At 58.2% G+C, this 19,280-nt stretch overlaps 1 protein-coding gene across 2 annotated transcripts in view; it reads left to right on the top strand.

Moving 5' to 3' along the window:
- RIN3 (Ras and Rab interactor 3) overlaps positions 1 to 19,280 on the top strand; it is a 94,058-nt gene that overhangs the window by 15,845 nt on the left and 58,933 nt on the right. Inside the window, exon 1 of one of the 2 annotated variants that reach the window (XM_055132427.1) lies at positions 6,158 to 6,212. The exons of the other annotated variant lie outside the window; for it this stretch is intronic. The gene's annotated coding sequence lies outside the window, so the exon portion shown is untranslated. Of the gene's footprint in view, positions 1 to 6,157; positions 6,213 to 19,280 lie in introns of those variants that run through there. 2 annotated transcript variants of the gene reach the window in all.

Genomic DNA, 19,280 nt, shown 5'->3' with positions numbered 1-19,280 from the left:
CGGTGCCCTGACAGCCCTGCAGGGTTTCTCCCAGGCGCCTCAGCTGAGAGCGGCTCAGGTGCTGGGCTGCAGTGACCCTTAGCATGGTGGGGAAACTGAGGCGCGGCTGGACATGCCACCCCAACCCTCGGCTTTGACCTTCCTGTCCCCTGGGGTCATGGCACTGCATCTGGAGCCAGCCCTGTGTGCAAGGAGCCGGTGCAGAGTCTGGGGGCAGACGCTGCCCCCTCCCGCATCCCACAGCCTTCCCCTGTGAGCAACTGGCCAAGCCCCAACCCCCCTCACCCCACCCCCCGTACCCCTCGGCCCCTGGGACCACCTGAGACCTTTCATTTCTTTATGTTGATTGTGCTGGGGGAGGGTTCCAGCAGCGCCAGGGGCGGTGCCCTGTAGTACCTGGCTTGGGTTGCGAGGCCCAAGTACTCAGCCTCACAGCCTTGGTGATGGGGGGCTGCAGGCCGTGGTGTGTGTGTGTGTGTGTGTGTGTGTGCGCGCGCAGCGTGTACATGTGTGAGAATGTGTGTTGGCAGTATCTGTATATACATATATATATGTGTGTGCAAATATATGTGTGTGCTTTTGTGAGTATGCACGTGTGTGTGCACATAGATCTGTGTTGTGAATGTGTATCTGTGTGTGTATGTGTGTGCATGTGTACCTGTGGTGAGTGTATGTGTATGTGTGTGCATGAATGTGTGTGAGTGTGTGTTGTATCTGTGTGTGCATAGACATGTGTGTATGAGCATGTGCAAGTATGTGTGAATATGTTATGAGTTTCTGTGTGCATATGCATGTGTGTATGTGTAAGTGTGTGCATGTGTGTGTATGTGTGCTGAATCTGTGTGCCTATGCATGTATGTGCACTACATGTGTGTACATATGTGTGCATGTGCATGCACATATGTTGTGTGCATATATATGCATGTGTGTATATGCATGAGCGTGCAGGTACATATGCGTGTGCATGTGTGTGCATTGTGTGTGTGTGTGTCGTGGTGGAGGGAGGTGCTGGGGTCCCCCTCGGCAGGCGCTCCAGGACCCTGCGGCGTGGGGGGCTTTTCTCTGGAGGAGACGGGGTGTCGCCCACACCTGGCCCCCCAGCTCTGCTCCCCTGTGCTCGCCCCACTGTCCGGGAGCCGAGTCCCTCCTCTCCTGCCTCTGAGGCACAGGCCGGGACGGGGGGGGGGGGGTGGGCGGGCGAGGCGAGTCCAGGAAGCACAGGGATGGAGTGGCCTGGGCGGGACACGTGACACGCTTGTCCCCTGCGAGAGGAAATGTGGTCTCAACTGCCCGGGGTGCGGGGTGACTCAGTGTCACCGGCCACGGGGAGGTGACCAGGCGCCAGTGTTTCCTGTGAGGAGCAGGTGGGGCCTCAGGCTGCAGCCCACGACTTTGTGCCATGACAGTGCCCCCAGGAGGGTAGCTGTGTGTGTGTGTGCGTGTGTGTGCGCGTGTGTATGTGTGTGCGTGTGTGTGTGCGCACGCATGTGTGTGTATGTGGGGAGGATGCTCCGGAGTTCAGCCGCTAGGAGTGGGGGTTCATGAGACCCGAGAGTGTCCCCCATGTCCCATGAGCATGCTTCACGCTCCCCCAGACCCCCAAAGCAGTGGGTGTGCAATCCTTTCTCTTCTTGGCTGTGGGGAGGTCTAGGCCCAGAGAGGGAGCAGCACTTGCCTGGGGACACACAGCAGCTGGAGCAGAGGCCGGGAGAGGCCCTGGCCCCCTTCCCAGGGCATCTCTGCTGCACTCGGGCGCGCAGCGACGGCCGAGCGTGAGCCCCCCAGGGCCTGCCCCTGGGCCCGGCTCACGGCCTGGTGTTTAGGGTGGATGCAGCAGAGGTCGCAGAGGGGGCCCGGGGAGCCCCCCCTCCCTCCTCAGGACTGGTCCTGCCCACCGTCCTGCTGCCCTAGTGCCCGCCTGTGCCCCGAGGTTGCAAGGTCAGGGGGAGGGGGAGGGGAGGGCCCGTCCCCTTCCTTCTTCCTGCCTCCCCCCAGCTCTGGGGAACTGCTGAGTAACAGCGGGTGTGGGCCGAGGCCGGGGTCACAGAGGGACACAGCGGCCACCCTGTGTGGGGAGGGGGCAGAGGCCAAGACCACGGCTGCCCACCCGGCGCCGTCTGGGTTTCACCGTGGGGGGAGGGTGGTGCAGAGCATCGGACAAGGGTCGGGGAGTCCGGGAGGGGTCAAGGCCCGAGGGGGGGGGCAGGGCGCGGTGGGGGGTGGGGTGGCAGCTGAGAGGGGCCCAGACCCTGGCACCGAGGCCCAAGAGCAGAACCGGTTTCCAGAAGAGCGTTGCGAAGGGAGCGGTGCCCACAGACAGAGCCGCCAGCCCCGACTGGCTCTCGCCGTGTCCCCCTGCCCTCCCCGTCCAAGCCAGGCTCAGCACCACGGCGGGTCCTTGGGAACCGCCACTTCCAGTCACAGGCTAACCACAGGGCTAAATGATGGAGGTGAGAATTAGCACTTGCCACCACCCAAAGGGCATCTGAATCCTGAGTAAGGACGGGGCCTCTGAGTGTTGAACGACTGTCTATATTCATTCATTCATTCATTCATTTGTCCAACCCACTTTTGCCTGATCAGAGTCCTAAAGGGTCAGGTCCCCCCTCCCCCGCATAGGATACTGTCCGTCTTGAGGGACACACTTGTGCCCACACCCCCTCAGACGGGACAGTCAGACCCCACCACGATGCCCCTTCCCCCCGGAGGGCGGAGAGTGCAGAGTCCCCGGAGGAAACCCACGTGGGCTCTCGGAGGAGGTGTCGAGTCCACAGACGGGGGCCGTGGCTTCACTCCCGCCGGAAAGATGTAGCCCCCGGAAAATGTCGGCCCGCGTTATTCCACGCGGAGCCACCACCACTCCCCGGTGGTGCTTCACAGCTGCGGCACGTTCAGAAGAGTTCACCGCTGAGAGGCGCTTACGGGCCACGGGGCAGCGTTGGAGTGGACGGAACCCACTGTTGGAGTGGTGCCTCTGGCCCTGCTCTGTCCTGGCACCCCAGCCTGCCCCCCTAGAACTTTCCACCTGCTTGGCCGTCCCTCCCGGTCACCGCCTTCCCTCTCTGCAGATGTTGAGGTTTTTTCCATACTTCCTTCTGGATGGGAGAAGCAAGGCCTAGGTAGGTGGGGTGTGTGTGTGGGGGGGGGGAGATGCGGGGCCAAGTCTGTTTTCTGGGGACCAGGTCCCTCGCTCTGGGTTTGCCCAGGGTGGTGGCGTGCGGCCCCAGGGTGGCTGCTAAGGTGACGTCTTCGGTCCCCAAACATTCCACTGAGCTGTGTGAGAGGGGCCCGGACGGCTCTTCCATTTCTGTGGTTCCCGCCGGCCCCAGATCCTCACCTGTTGGTTTGGTTTGGGGGCCACATCCGGTTGTGCTCAGGCTCCTGGCTCTGTGCTCAAGGATTGCTCTGTGGGGGTACCGGGTCCCAAAGCCGGGTCGGCTGCTTGCAAGCGCCTTAACCCCTGACTGCCTCTCTGCCCCCACTAGTGTTCTCTGGTTTCCATAGTGACACACCGTCCGTTTGTGAGAAGGGTGGGCCAGTGCCGCGAGGAGAAAGAGACGGCCCCCCTGACTGCCGGGGACAGATCCTTCCTGTGGCCGTTGGTCGGTGGGTGCCCCCAGACCCCCGGTCCTGCAGGTGGGGCAGCTTTCCATGGCTTCCCGGCCACTCGCAGCGTCTCTGGGGACAGAGCCTGTGGGAGGGCCTGGCCCACGTCCCCTCATTGGTGGTCCCCTGGCACATCCTCTGCCCGCCAGCCCTCCTGCCTGCTTCCTGTCTTCCCCCACTCTGCACCCCCCCCCCCGTTCTCTCTTCACAGTGTCTTGATGCGTAGACGTCATCACTCCATTTCTCTTCATTTTTTTCCCAGCAGTGCTCAGGAGGCTGTGTGGCTCAGTGCCCAGCCCCGAGGCTGCAGTGGGCCTCCCCGGGGCGCACTCAGTCAATGCTCAGGGATCAGGTGGTGCCAGGGGTCACACCAGGGTCAGCCACCAGCAAGACCTTAACCCCTGTACTCTTGTTTTTGGCCCCTGGAAACCTTCACTGTAACACAGCAGGATGTATGTCTTTCCAGGGTGTGTGTGTGCTTGTTTGTATGTATGTATGTGCGCACACATATGTGCCTGGGTGCTGTTTGGGAAGCCTCTCTGCCATCCACCTAGGAAGCTCTTCTCTTTTTTTGTTTCTTTTGCTTTTTGGGTCACATCCGGCTATGCACAGGGGTCATTCCTGGCTCTGCACTCAGGAATCACTTCCGGCGGTGCTCAGGGGACCATATGGGATGCTGGGAATCGAACCCGGGTCTGCCGCGTGCAAGGCAAATGCCCTGCCCGCTGTGCTATTGCTCCAGCCCCCGTAGGAAGCTCTTCTTCACCTTCCAGAAACTGCTTTGGTTCACTTCCCTCGTGGAGGTCAGGACACAGCCTTCCGGGGACGGACGCATGTGTCAGCAGGGACAAACGGTCAGGCTCTTTCCCACGCAGTCAGCCGGTGGGGGGGGGGTGGCAGCCTCTGTGTCACACGCCGTCCTTTGCCCTGGGTGTCGGGGACTGGCTATGGGGCCGCCCTCGGCGCAGACTCCACGTCAGCCCCGCCCACACCCGCTGTTCTCCTTGCTGTTGTTTGGGTTTTGGGGCCACGCCTGGGCATGCTCAGGCCTTAGGCTTGTTCCTGGCTTTGCATTCAGGAATCAGTCCTGGCGGGCCTTGGGGTGGGGCGGACATATGGGATGCCAGGGATCGAACCCACGTCGGCTGTGTGTGTGCAGGCGAGGGCCCTGCCCGCCGTCCTATTGCTCCGGCCCTGGCGTAGCTTTGGAGCTGGTCCTGGGGTCCTTCGGGCAGTTCCCAGCGCCCTTGTTGCCGGGCCACACGAGTGCCCTCTGCCAGGACACGCTGGCGGATCTACCCGTCCATCTCCCGCTCCACGTGCCGGCCTGTAAGCCTGCAGCCGGAGCAGGGCGGGAGGGAGGGAGGGAGGGAGGGCCGGGGCAGGCTGGTCACTCCAGGGCCGCTGAGGGCTCCGCACGGCTCCCCTGCAGCTGGCCTCCCGCGCATGGGCAGGTCCGGCCTTGGAGGCCGCAGGGCACTGCCAGGGTGGCCGGAGTCATCTCCAGCACCACAGGGTCCAGGCGGTATCCTATCACTGGCCAGCGTTGCTGGGAGGGGCCCTGGGGGTCCCCTGAGCACCTCTGGGGAGCACCTACATCCCCCCCCCCACACACACACACCACACAGGAGAGAGAACCTGGACTCGAGCAAGATGCAGATGCCAGGTCGTCCTTTGCTGATTCCATGAACTCGTGCCTGCACGAGAGGCCAGGGCTGCCTCCTGAGAGTCACGTATGACCCGGCTGCGCCTTTCCATGCCCCAGGAAGGGGGCTAAGAACTAGTGAGCCTACAGGGGGGCTTGAGGGGTGAACTCAGCCTGGCCCAACGGAATGCCCGGAACATTCTGAATTGATTCCTGAGTAAGCATGCATTCACAGAATTCCAAAGGAAAACTGTATTTTATTTATTTATTTATTTGCTTTTTGGGTCACACTTGGCACTGTACAGGGGTTACTCCTGGCTCTGCACTCAGGAATTAACCCCTGGCAGTGCTCAGGGGACCATATGGGATGCTGGGAATCGAACCCGGGTCGGCCGTGTGCAAGGCAAACGCCCTACCCGCTGTGCTATCACTCCAGCCCCGAAAACTGTATTTTAAACAAATGTGTGAGTGCGTGTGTGTGTGAGTGTGTGTGTGTGTGAGTGTGTGTGTGTGAGTGTGTGTGTGTGTGTGTGTGTGTGTGTGTTTGCTATCTCCAGTGCCTTGTGAAGATACTTCAGCAAATGGGCAGAAGATCTGGTTTCTCACAATGCCCCAGAGGAAGGGGGGAGGGGGAGGAAACTGGCGTCTCTGACGGTGGGAAATATGCCCAGGTGGTGGGTGAGTGTTGGAACATTGACGGAAACGCAAGCGTGAACAGCTTTGTAACTGTGTATCTCACCGTGATTCAATAAACAGTAAAAAAAAAAAAAAACTTCAAATGTGAGGGGACCGGAGAGAGGACAGAGCTGAAGGTACTTGCTTTGCACACGGTAACCCGCTGTCCGTTGGCACTGCGTGGAGCTCCCGGGCACCAGCAGGAGAGACCCCCGAGCACAGCGCCCGGTGTCCTGAGCACCACTGGGTGTGGCCCCCAAACAGTAGCAGCCAAAGAGAGGTGCAGGTAAGAGCCCCCTCCTGTGTCTCCTGCTGCTGCCCTGGACCCCGGCGCCGGCAGCTGCTGAGTTTCCTGGGGTCCAAGTCACTCCTTAGTTGTAGGAGCCCGGACAGGCAGGGCCCAGGGCACCCTGCATGTAACCCCGCCTTTCCGGCACTAGGGACCTCGAGGGCCAGCTGTTCTCGGCTCCTGTCGGAACCACAGATCCTGGAAATAGTTCCGCATCAGCCGCAGCTTCCTCTCCTGCCTCGTGTAACTGTTGCGGTGCCCTGAGGGCTGCACGCTCTCTTCATCACCGGCCCTGACGGGGCGCGTTTAGCTTGCTTCCAGTCTCTCCCCATGAGCGACTTGGCCCCAGCAAGCCAGCGGGTACTGGGGGCCAGGCACCCTTTTGCACACAACAGATCTGTTATTCCAGGGTTTATATATAAGCGATCGCCTCTCTAAAATCACTTGGGAGTGAAAGAGGAATTTTTTAAAATTTTATTTCATTTTTATAAAGTTGTTCACAATAGTTCATTAGAGATAATATTCAAACACCAATCCCACCGCCATAAGGGGAAAGTGTGTGAGGATTGTTGAGTTTCACCCTGGAGCCGTTTCAGCCCTTGCATAAGAGATTATAGGCATGTGTGTTAGACCAAACAAGTGTGCGCTACTTAGGGTACATCAGTGGGCTGGAGTATGAGAGGCCCAAGATATTCTGTGTCACTCTCTTCTGGGGGTTTTATTTCAGGGTCTCTGGATCTTGGCCATTGATGAGATTATATGGTGCTGGAGTGGGGGACGGTTTGTGGGTGTGACTGCCAAGCTACTGGAAAACTGGAGAGCTGGGGGCAGGAGGCCCAGTCCTGTTCCCAGTGAGCTTGGAGATCTCAGTCACGGTCCCGCATACCTGGGTTTTGAAAGGGGATTTTTGTTTAAAAAAAATTTATTAGAGAATCACTATGAAGTACAGTTACAGACGTACAAACTTTTGTGTTTGTGTTTCAGTCATACAATGGTCGAGTATTCATCCCTCCACCAGTGCCCATTTTCCACCACCAGTGGTCCCAGCATCCCTCCCCCCACCCCCACCCCGTCCTCCCCCCACCCCACCCCGCCTCTGTGGCAGGGCATTCCCTTTTGCTCTCTCTCTTCTTTTGGGTGTTGTGGTTTGCACTAGAGATATTAAGTGGTCATCATGTTCGGTCTATAGTCTACTTTCAGCCCGCATCTCCCATCCCAAGCGGGCCCTCTAGCATCCTTTGCTTGGTGGTCCCTTCTCTATCTGAGCTGCCTTTCCCCCAGCATATGAGGCCGGCTTCCAAGCTGTGGAGTAACCCTCCTGGTACTTATCTCTGCTGTTCTTGGGTGTTAGTCTCCCATTCTGATTACTTTATATTCCACAAATGAGTGCAATCGTTCTATGTCTATCCCTCTCTGAAAGAGGATTTTTTTTTTAAGGAAAACAATGTATCGAGCCCCTACTCTGTGGGGGGCTGGAGTCTATGTCTGTGTTGGACCTGGACCTGAGGGTGAGGAAGGAGGGAGAGCCGGGGCCAGGCGTGTGACCACCGTTCTGGTGCCCAGCGGATTCCCTCCCGTGTCTGATGACTGTTGTGTCACCATCCGTCTATCTGCCAGGCTTGGTGTCAGTAAGGACAGACCCCCATTGGCGGTGAGATAACCACAGAGCTGCTGCGTGCAGGGGGCCCGGGTTCCAATACTGGCACCACAGGGTGCCCTGAGCACCGTTGGGAGCAACCCCCAGGGGGCCCCCAGACCCCAGCAAGGCACCCCCATGAAATAGGGCCAGGGGACTGCTCCCCAGGTTGGACTGCAGCACTTGACGCGGCAGGTGCAGGGTCAGTCCCTGGCCCACGCTGTCCCCTCCGCCCTGCGGGGAAGCCTCTCCAGGCACAGGCAGGAGTAGCTCCGAGGGGCTGGAGTGATAGCATTGTGGTTAGAGCGTTTGCCTTGCATGTGGCTGACCCGGGTTCGATCCCTAGCATCCCATATGGTCCCTGAGCACCACACCAAGAGTAATTCCTGAGTGCAGAGCCAGGAGGAACCCCTGTGCATGGCCAGGTGTGACCCAAAAGGCAAAAGCCACCTCCGAGAGGCAGTGTCTAGAGGGAAAAGGTCCCGACGCGTGGCCTGTGTCCCAGCAAGACAGAGAGACAGAGGGGTGCCTGGGGGTCTCGAGCTCGGAAGCCAGTTCTGTTCTCCGGGTGAGCAAGCCCGGCAGGAGGGCCTTGCTTTGTCAGGCCACAGACCCTCTTTTCTTTGGGGGGGGCGGTGGCTGTGCGGCCGGGCGGGGGCCAAGCCGGGGCTCACACAGGCCTCGTCCTGCCGAGTCCCACTGGGATGCGTGACATGGGCACAGGGTCCCGTAGGAATGGTGCGAGAGGGGGAGCAGGAAGGCCCTCGGCCCTTGACCAGCGAGTGCCCTCTGCCTTCGGGGGCACCCTCGGGGCAGCCTCAGGCCCCAGCGCCAGCTGGGACCTGGACCCCCCAATTCTGTCTGCTCTTGTCCACTCGGACGGAGCTTCCGGGTGGGCAGGAGGGAGCACTCGGCTTCCGTGGGCCTGTCCCGGGGTCCGTACGATGCTCCATCAAGGCGGTGTCAGGGCCCTGGCAGGCTCCCGGCCGGTGCTGGCAGGGGGGTGTGGGGCGGGACGCCCCGTCGGATGCTCCCTCTGTGCCACGCGCTGCCCTTGGTGCCGGGCCTCCCCCGCATACGCCGGCTGACACCGCTGACCCAGGTTCTGATCCGAGTTGTCGGCTTCCTGAGCCCGTGTTCGGACCCGCCACTCACCACCCTCGGCCTCGCCTCGGGCCTGCAGACATAGGCCCCGGGGATGGGGGGCAGAGGGGCACCCTCGCCTGGGAGCCGGGCCCCAGCGGCAGTGGACGGGGCTCGCCTGGCCGGGGCTGGCGTTGGGGAGAGAGGGTCAGCGGGTCAGTGGGACGGACAGGCGGGGCTCCGGGGCTGGCCGGGCTCGGGAACGGGCAGGACGCCAGCCGGGGCGGTGAAGGGAGGAGGAGGCGGGGGGCTCAGGCTGGCCCAGGCTCTGCGCATCCCGTGCTCCCAGCAACACAAGCCAGCGGCCAGGGCAGGCGGGGGCCGGGCCGGGGGAAAGGGAAGGGGGACGGCATCAGAGCGCCGCGAGAAAGGGCAACAGCTGAGGCGGGATGGGTCCCGGGGAGCAGCCTCCTGGCAGGCGGCGTGGGGGGCGGGGCGGGGCCCAGGCCTGCCCCCAGCCCCCCCACCCCCCAGCCCTGCGACGGAGGCCTGTGGCCCACACAGGTGTGGAAACTTTGAGGCCTTAGACCTGCCGGAACCCTTGATGTGGGCTGTGACGCGCAGGCAGAGACCGCCTGGCCTGTGTCAGCTCTTCCGGGGGCCGGAAGGCCTGCTGCGCTGCCCCCCACACCCAGAGACCGTGGGCAGGGGCCCCCAGCCCAGGCTCCCGGGGGCTCAGCCCTGAGTCCGGGGGTGGGGGGGCGTGAGCTCTCCTGTGCCCCCCTGCTGTGGGAGGCATTGGTGTCGGGGAGGGGGTGGGCCCTGGGGTCATTCTCAGGACAGGATTCTCCAGACTCGGACCTCGGAGCCCCCAACCCCCGAGGGGGAGGAGCCCCCAGGCCTGGTGAGCCTGGGCTGATCTACACGGGCGCAGCCGTTCCAATCCTGACTGTTCCCGTCCCTACGCCCTCTGGGCCTGGGGTCCTGGGGGCCCCCAAAGGCGGCTCGGGGCTGGGCAGCTGCCATGCTCCGCTCCCATCCGCCCTGGAAGAAGCACCTGGCAGGCAGGGAACCCCCGAGACACGGCCGGGTCTCCTGTCCCGAGGTCTGGCTGGGCCCAGAGAGGCCACGTCCCCCAGCCACGGAGCCTCAGTGAGCTGGGGGGAGCCTGAGGTCCCCCCCCTACCCGGGCACGCACACAGCCCGCTCTGCTGCGCTCCAGCACACAGTCCTCTGCAAGCCTCGCCCCGCTCAGCCTCTGCACGGCGGCCCGGCCGGGCCGGCCTGGAGCTGAGGTCAGCGCCGGCCCAGCGCCCGCGAAGCTCGTCAGTGAACCAGCGAGGGGGAGCGAGTCGCTCAAGGTCACGCTGTGCACAGCACAGTGTCCTGCTCTGATGAGTACAGCGTCTGCCGGCTGTCTCCCTAGCCTTGTGATCTCCCTTCATTTCCATAGTGGGAGGCTGACCTCAGTGGGGGTGGGGGTGTGTGTGTAAAACCCCCAATCCCAGGAGTGCCCCATAGCTCTAGGAAATTGATGCTGTCTTAGGTCATATTAATAGGGGCATAGCATCTTGACTAAAGGAGGAGAGGGTCCTGTTTCGGTCTGTGATTCGCCTGGGGAATCACCGGGGATTCTACATTCAGAGATACAAAGAGGCAAGGAGACCCAGAATCTCAGGAGAAGAGAAACAGTGTGACAAGGGCTCTCAGCCATTGCTCAGGAGCCCCTGGGTTTGAGGGGGGCTCGAAGACAGGCCGGGGGAAGAGTCATCTCCGAGAGGGCGCGAGGACAGTTGGCTATGCAGAAGGGGACGGGGACTGCACCTGCCTCCAACCACAGGCAACATAAATTCAGCATGGGCCAAAGAGCTCGGCGTAAGAGGTCACACCAGGAAAGCCTTAGACAAAAACAGAGTGAGCTTTGGTAAAGGAGCAAGAAGTGTGAAGTGGAGCAAGGAAAGCCTCTTTAGGGGGCTGGAGCAACAGCACAGTGGGTAGGGCGTTTGCCTTGCACGCGGTCGACCCGGGTTTGATTCCCAGCATCCCATATGGTCCCCTGAGCACCGCCAGGAGTGATTCCTGAGTGCAGAGCCAGGAGTAACCCCTGTGCATCGCCAGGTGTGACCCAAAAAGCAAAAAAAAAGGAAAGCCTCTTTAACAAATGGTGCTGGCAAAACTGGACAGTTACATGCAAAAAAAATGGGCTCAGACCTCTGCCTAACACCATGCACAAAGGCCAGATCAAAATGGATTAAAGACCTCAACATCAGACCAGAGTCCATCAGGTACATCGAAAACATGGTCGGCAAAACCCTCTATGATATCGAGGCTGAAGGTATCTTTAAAGAGGACACTCCACTGGCCAACCAAGTGGAAACAGAGATAAACAGATGGGACTACCTCAAACTGAGAAGTTTCTGTACCACAAAAGACACAGCGAACAGAATTCAAAGACAATCAACAAAATGGGAAAGAATATTCACCCAATACCCAGCAAGCTACCGAGAGTATCAAGCCCACGCGGCAGAGCCTGGCAAGCTACCCGTGTGTATTGGATATGCCAAGAACAGTAACAATAAGTCTCTCAATGAGAGACGTTACTGGTGCCCGCTTGAACAAATCGATGAGCAACAGGATGACAGTGACAGTGACCCATTCGATAAGGGGTAGATATCAAGGATTTACAAGGCACTGGTTGAACTCTACAAAAAGAAAACATCGAACCCCATCAGAAAATGGGGCGATGAAATGAACAGAAACTTTCTCAAAGAAGAAATCCGAATGGCCTAAAGGCACATAAAAAAATGCTCTTCTTCACTAATCATCAGGGAGATGCAGATCAAAACAACAATGAGATATCACCTCACGCCACAGAAACTGGCCCACATCCAAAAGAACAAAAGCAATCTGTGTTGGCGTGGATGTGGGGAGAAAGGGACTCTCCTTCACTGCTGGTGGGAATGCCGACTGATTCAGCCGTTTTGGAAAACAATATGGATGATTCCCAAAGCATTAGAATTTGAGCTCCCATTTGACTCAGCAATATCACTTAAGGAAATATATCCCAAAGATATAAAAAAGTATAGTAGAAATGATATCTGCACTTGTATGTTCATTGCAGCACTGTTTGCAATAGCCAGAATCTGGAAAAAACGTGAGTGCCCAAGAACAGATGACTGGCTAAAGAAACTCTGGTACATCTACACAATGGAATACTATGCAGGTGTTAGAAAAGATGAAGTCATGAAATTCGCATACAGATGGATCAACATGGAAAGTACCATGTTAAGCGAAATGAGTCAGAAAGAGAGGGACCTACACAGAAAAATTGAGCTCATTTGTGGAATATAAAGTAACAGAATGGGAGACTAACACCTAAGATTATTAAAGATAATTACTGGGAGCATTACTCCACAGCTTAGAAGCTGGCCTCACATACTGGGGGAAAAGGCAGTTCAGTTAGAGAAGGGACCACTAAGTAAAGGGTGCTAGGAGGATCCACTCGGAATGGGAGATGCACCCTGAAAGCAGACTATAGACCGAACACGATGGCCCTCAATACCTCTATTGCAAACCACAGCACCCAAAAGGAGAGAGAGAGAGAGCAAAAGGGAATGCCCTGCCACAGAGGTGGGGTGGGTGGAGGGGGAAGCAGTGGGGGTGGTGGGAGGGATGCTGGGACCATTGGTGGTGGAGAATGGGCACTGGTGGAGGGACGGGCATCGACCATTGTATGGCTAAAATGCAAGCACGGAAGTTTGCAAGTCTGTAACTGAACCTCACGGTGATTCACTAATGAAAGAAAAAAAAAGAAAAAACAGTGATTGTTAACAAATGTAACGGGCACAAGCTGGGCACAAGGCTATGGGGTAGTGGTATCAAGGGGCGGCAAGGCCCCTGGCCAGACCCCTGCACTGCAAAACTCAAAACACATTGATGGCACCGGGCTGTAGAGGCAGATGAAAGGGCTGGGCACGGGAGTTGCTGGGGGAGGCCTGGATTCAGTCCCCAGCACCACATGGGAACCGAGCACAGCACCTGGAGTACTGTCAGGTGTGACCTTCCACGTCCCCCCATCCCACCCACCATACATACACACACACACACGCACACACACACACATACTCACACATATATACACACACACGCACATACACATACACACACATACATACATATACACACATACACATACACTCACACATGCATACACACAAGCACCCACACACACCCACACACCCACACACCTGCACACACATATGCACCTGCACATACATACACACACATGTATACTCAAACACACATATACACATGCACACATGCACACACATTTACATACATACATGAACACATGCACACACCCACACACCTGCACACACATACACACATGCATACACATATATTCGCACAGATATACACGTGCGCACACATGCGCACATATACACACATGTACACACACAATACACATACACACATTTACACATCCACGCACATACACATATATACACATACACAGATATACACATGCACACACATGCACACATATACACACATAACACATATACACACAATATACACATACACACATTTACACACTCACACACATACACACATATACACACATACAAACAATCTACAGATGGGACTTGATTTGCAGTGTGTATGTGTGTGTTTCTGTCTTTACCTCACCTCCCCCTTTGCCTGCTTTGCTGCAGACGTGCTCGTGGTCTGGGGGCAGTTGCATCCCCGAGCTCTGCTCTCCTTTCGTTGTGTTTTAGTGCTCCCCAGGGCTCGTGCTCTTGGTTGAGATGTGCAGTAACGCTTGGGTGCACGTACACCTGCTGCCAGGGACGCTCACGCATCACGCTTCCTGGTGTGGTGCTCAGGACACACCTTTTTGCAGTGTGTCCACGCACCTGGCTGGGGTGCAATCGGGAATCACCATCGCACCCTCGATCCCGGGCAGCAGAGCAGCCAGGCTCACCCGCTCACGCTGGGCACATGCGGGGTGCTGGGGAGTTGGACTCGTGACCCTGCCCTAGCAAGGCGGGTGCTCTAAGTCTCGGTGCTATTCCTCTGGGCCCCCAAATGATCTTGAATCAATTGTTTATTAGATATGACACCAAAAGCATAAGTAACAAAAGAAAAATATCAGTGATTTATTGGGCTTACCAACATATCAAGCTTTTATGTTTCTAAGGCTACTGTCACCAGGGTTGGAGAGGTACAACAGGTGGGGTGCTGCCTTACACATGGGCCCAGTCCCCAGTTTTATGGTCCTCTGGCTCTGACAGGAGTGATCCCTGAGCACAGAGCCAGGAGTAAGTCCTGAGCACCACTGGGTGTGGCCCCTCCAAAACAAAACCAAAACCAAAAGGATTCTGTCACCTTTTAACCAAGGAAATGGAAAGAGATGCCCAAGTGATAGCACAGCAGGTGGGGCGCTTGCCTTGCATGCAGCCGACCCAGGTTCAATTCCTAGCATCCCATAAGGTCCCCTGGGCACTGGCAGGAGGGATCCCTGAGCACAGAGCCAGGAGTAACCCCTGAGTGTCGCTGGGTGTGGCACAAGTCCCCCACCCCTAAATGAAAAAAGGCAATTCACAGAATGGGGAGAAAAAAAAACCCACCTGCTAATTAGATGTCTTAAAAAGAACTTGTACCTAGATTATACAATGCATCAATAAAAAGAAAACCTATCTCTCAAAGCAAGAATTTGAATGAACATTTTTTCCTGAAGAAGACACACAAATGGTTAAAAAGAAGTGCTTGGGAAAGGCCAGCAAGGCGCCTGCCTCATCAGGACTCCCGCGGTGGCAGGGGTCCAACGGAGCAGCTGTGACAGGCGGGGAAACCGGGGCTCATCGCCGAGTGCGGGTGGAAAACTGCCTGACAGTTACTCAAAATGCTAAAAAAAAAAAAAAAAAGAGTTTGCAGGTGACTCAGCAATTCCGCTCCGGAGAACATATCCTGGAGAGCTGAAAGCTTGGTTCATACAAGCCCGGGCACGTGAATAACAGGCGCATTATTCATCCAGGCCGAGGACCAGAAACAACCCAAATGTCTATCCACGGATGGATGAGTCAAGCGTGATGTACTGTCAGCCGTGGAACATCACTTGGCAAGAAGCTCAGTACCAGCACAGACCGGCAACTGCGCCTACACAGACGCGCTGTCCACGGGACCACCGCCGGAGACGCGTCCCACCGTGAATGAAACACCCCGAGAGCCCATCTAGGAAGACAGGACGTGGCTCAGTGGTGCCGAGCTCCCGGCGGGGCCTAGGGAAGGGAGGGGGCTGAACTGCCGCTCGCTGCGCCCACATTTTGGGGTGACGGATGGAAACAAAATGTTCGCTACTTGTTTGGGTTTGGGGATTTGTTGGTTTGGGTTTGGGGCCACGCCTGGCATGGCTCAGGGGTGACTCCTGGCTCTGCACTTAGGAATCGCTCCTGGCGGTCCTGGGTGGGGGCCCTGTGGGATGCCGGGGGTCAAACTGGATTGGCGGCCTGCGAGGCCAGCGCCCTCCCCGCTGTGCTGTCGCCCCGGCCCCATAAACATCCGCTCCCTGATCGTGGCAGGAGCTGCATGGTTCTGTGCTCCGAGAGTCTCTCTGTCATTGCATCCGACACTGGGGAACGTTGCTCAGAAACAAACCACTCCACGCGCACAGACAAGGCAGGTCCGGAACACGGAGAGCAGTGCCAGCCCGGGCAGCGGGTGATCAGAGCGGCTGCGGGGTAGGAGACGGCCGAGGGCGCAGAGGAGGACAGAGGTGCTCAGCGCAGGCGCGGGGCTTCCCTGCCCCTGGAGGACAGGAGCGGCAGAGGGAGCGCATGCTTCCCGGGTGGGCTCTGCGAGAACCAGGGGTCTGAGCACGGGACACACGGGGCAGGGCAGCCTTAACTTCCCGAGGCCGCCGAAGCCCCCGCTTAGGTCGTCGGGAATCCTGCAGAGCGTGTCCACCCGTGGCCAGCATACACTGTGGACGCTGACCGTCAGGCACGCCGGGGTCTCCCCACCCTGTCTTTCACGGCCGCTCACCTGACTCGAACCAGAAGGTCCAATCTCCTCTCCCTGTGTGCGGGCCCTCGGCCCGGCCCCCCTGGGCTCCCCCCGCCCCACCCCTCCCGGGAAACTCCCGCAGGGAGCCGGCAGCCTCACCTGGGTCCCAGTCCGCAAGGCTGGTTCTGGGCTCAGACTGCCCCCGGGCGGGGTCTCCCCATCCACAGGGGGACCCCGAGGCCCAGAGGGACACATCTTCTTCCAGCACGGTGGACAGGCGCTCTCCTGGCCCGCACGCCTGCTGACCACTCATTTTTTTCGGGGTTTGTGTTTGTTTTTTTTTTTTTTTTCAGTTCACTGGGCTCTCAATTTTTTTTGTTTTATTGAATCACCTCGAGCTACACTGACAAAGCTTTCGTGTTTGAGTTTCAGTCATACAATGATCGAACACCCACCCTCCACCTGTGTACATTCTCCACCCACCAGTGTCCCCAGTATCCCTCCATGTCCCTCCCCTCTCCCTACCTCTGTCACTGTCACTGTCATCTCGTTGCTCATCAATTTGCTCGAGCGGGCACCAGTAACGTCTCCATTGTGAGACTTGCTGTTACTGTTTTTGGCATATCGAATGCACCACGGGGAGCTTGCCAGGCTCTGCCGTGCGGGCGGGATACTCTCGGTAGCTGGCCGGGCTCTCCAAGAGGTGGAGGAATCGAACCCGGGTTGGTCGTGTGCAAGGCCCCCTGCCTCTATGGCAGACAATTGCCCTCTTTCTCTCTCTCTCTTTACTTATAGGCATTACGCCTTGTAATGCAGATAATGAGAGGCCATCTTTTTGGTTTTGGCTCACTGCTGGCAGTGCCCAGGGGTTATTACTGGCTCTGCTCACAGATCGATCCTGGTAGGTGCTAGGGACCCCACGGGATGCCGGGAATCGAATCCGGGTCAGTGCATGCCAGGGGAGCGCCCATCCCGCTCTCCTATCTCTCCGGCCCCGTTGCCTGCCCTCTTCTGCCTCCTCCTGCGTCACCCTCCCTATGGCCAGGGGCTCCCAGACCCTCCGTTCTCTCTGGCTTCAGCTGCTGCTCCTCCCCCAGGTCCTGTGACTGCCGGGGGGACAGGAATGAAGTGACCAGCTTCTCCCCTTGGCCTTGCGCCTCCTGGCAGCTGCTGGTGGGTTTTCCCACAATCCCCTGGAGCATCTCCACAGGCTCTTGTTTCTCCCCTGGACCACGTGGTCCCCCAGTTCCTGAGCACCCCCAGGAGTAGTGCTCCCCCCAAATACAAAAGAGGGACTAGCACTGAGAGGAAGGGGCAGCTGCGTGGAGCAGACCTCCCGCATGGGAGACCCCCTCAGTTTTCTCAGCCATGATATACTCGGGGATATCAGGAAGGTGAAGATGCAAGTGCTTTGCTGTTTTTTTTTTTTTAATTATTTATTCATTGATTTGGGCTGGAGCGGGTAAGGCATTTGCCTTACACGTGGCCGACCTGGATTCGATTCCTCCGCCCCTCTCGGAGAGCCCCGCAAGCTACTGAGAGTATCTCGCTCGCACGGCAGAGCCTGGCAAGCTCCCCGTGGCATATTCGGTATGCCAAAAACAGTCACAACAAGTCTCACCATGGAGATGTTACTGGCGCCCACTCAAGCAAATCGATGAGCAACGGGACGCCAGTGACAGTGACAGATTCATTGATTTGGGGGTTTGGGGCCACACCAAGTAGTGCTCGGGGGCTACTCCCAGGCCTGCTCAGGCATCGCTCTGTGATGTTCAGGGGGCCGTGGGGGTGCCAGGGATCAAACCTGGACCTCCAGAATGCAGAGCCGTGCTCAGCCCTCTGAGCTCTCCCTCTCTCTCTCTCTCTCCCTCTCTCTCTCCATCTCTCTCTCCCTCTCTCTCTCCCTCTCTCTCTCCTCTCCCTCTCCCTCTCTCTCCCTCTCCCTCTCTCTCTCTCCCTCTCCCTTTCTCTCTCTCTCCCTCTCTCTCCCTCTCCCTTTCTCTCTCTCTCCCTCTCTCTCTCCTCTCTCTCTTCCTCTCTCTCCCTCTCCCTCTCTCTCTCTCCTTCCCTCCCTCTCTCTCCCTCTCTCTCTCCCTCTCCCTTTCTCTCTCTCCCTCTCTCTCTCTCTCTCTCTCCCTCTCTCTCTCCCTCTCTCTCTCTCTCTCTCTCTCTCTCTCTCTCCTCTCTCTCTCCCTCCCTCTCTCTGGATGTCCTTTTCTATTATCTACGTCAAGCGTCGGGACGGGGAGACGGCTCAGAGGGCTGGATCACAGGCTTTGCATGCTGGAGCCCCGGAGTCTGTCCGCCCCGAACCACGTGGTACCTCACAGCATTGCGAGGAGTGGGCCCCCGGCACCAAGAGGGGTGCCCCCCCAAAATATTCCCAGCATAGAGACGTCTGGAGAAACACATCACAGTGCCTCGAGTCCCCGTAACTCGGCTAAGGAAATCCGTTCCCTGGCCGCCTTTGCTGGGGAAGCAGATACGCCTCTCGGCGCTGGCTGAGACCCCACCACGTCGCGTTCTGGGCCCCCTCTCCGCCCCTGCGGGAGGAGAGAGATGCCACTTCTGCTGGAAGCGAGGTCCCTCAGGGCGTGTCGCAGCCTCGGGCTTGCCTCCGGGGAACAGCGGGTCAGGCCCAGGCTCCACCTGACAGGAGAGGGCCCCGGAAGTCAGAGGGCGCAAGAGGGGACCCAGGCCTGACCGGTCAGGGTCAGCGCACGTCGGGGACACAAAAGGGTCCTGGAGGTCCCAAGGCCATCAGCTCTCCACTTGGCCCGTTTATGGCTGTATTTTCCCGCATATGCAGGATGACTTTCATTGTGTAAGTCATGCAAAATTACCAACTATTACAAGGGACTCCTTGGAGATAATTTTTTTGGTTTGCTTTGGAGACACACACCCAGCAGTGCTCCGGGCTCTGTGCTCAGGGATCCCTCCCGGTTGGGGCTCAGGGGACCATATGGGGTGCCGAACCCCGGACAGCTGTGTGCGAGGCAAATGCCCTCCCCACTGTACCGTCACTCCAGCCCCGGAGCAGTTCTTCTTGGAGACGGTCTCCCTGGCCTTGCAGGCATGGCTGCGTGTGTATTTACGTGTTCCTCTGCGTGCATTCCCAAATAGGGTGAGAAGCGTGTCTGAGCCCTCCCGGCTACACACCAGGGCCCCACCCAGGGGAAGCTTAAAAACGCCCAGAGCTGGAGCAGTGTAGGGGATCCGAGCAGACCCGGCTCCCTCCCCCCAGCCAGTGCTCCTGGCTCTGCCCCTTGCTCGCTGTGTGACCTGAGCTGAGCTACTTCACCTCTCTGTGCCTCCAGGGTCTCATCTCGCCTTGAGACGGT

The sequence above is a fragment of the Sorex araneus genome, chromosome 3 (assembly GCF_027595985.1).
Source record: "Sorex araneus isolate mSorAra2 chromosome 3, mSorAra2.pri, whole genome shotgun sequence".
NCBI classification, from domain to species: Eukaryota; Metazoa; Chordata; class Mammalia; order Eulipotyphla; family Soricidae; genus Sorex; species Sorex araneus.
This window is presented reverse-complemented; position numbering and strand designations above follow the sequence as displayed.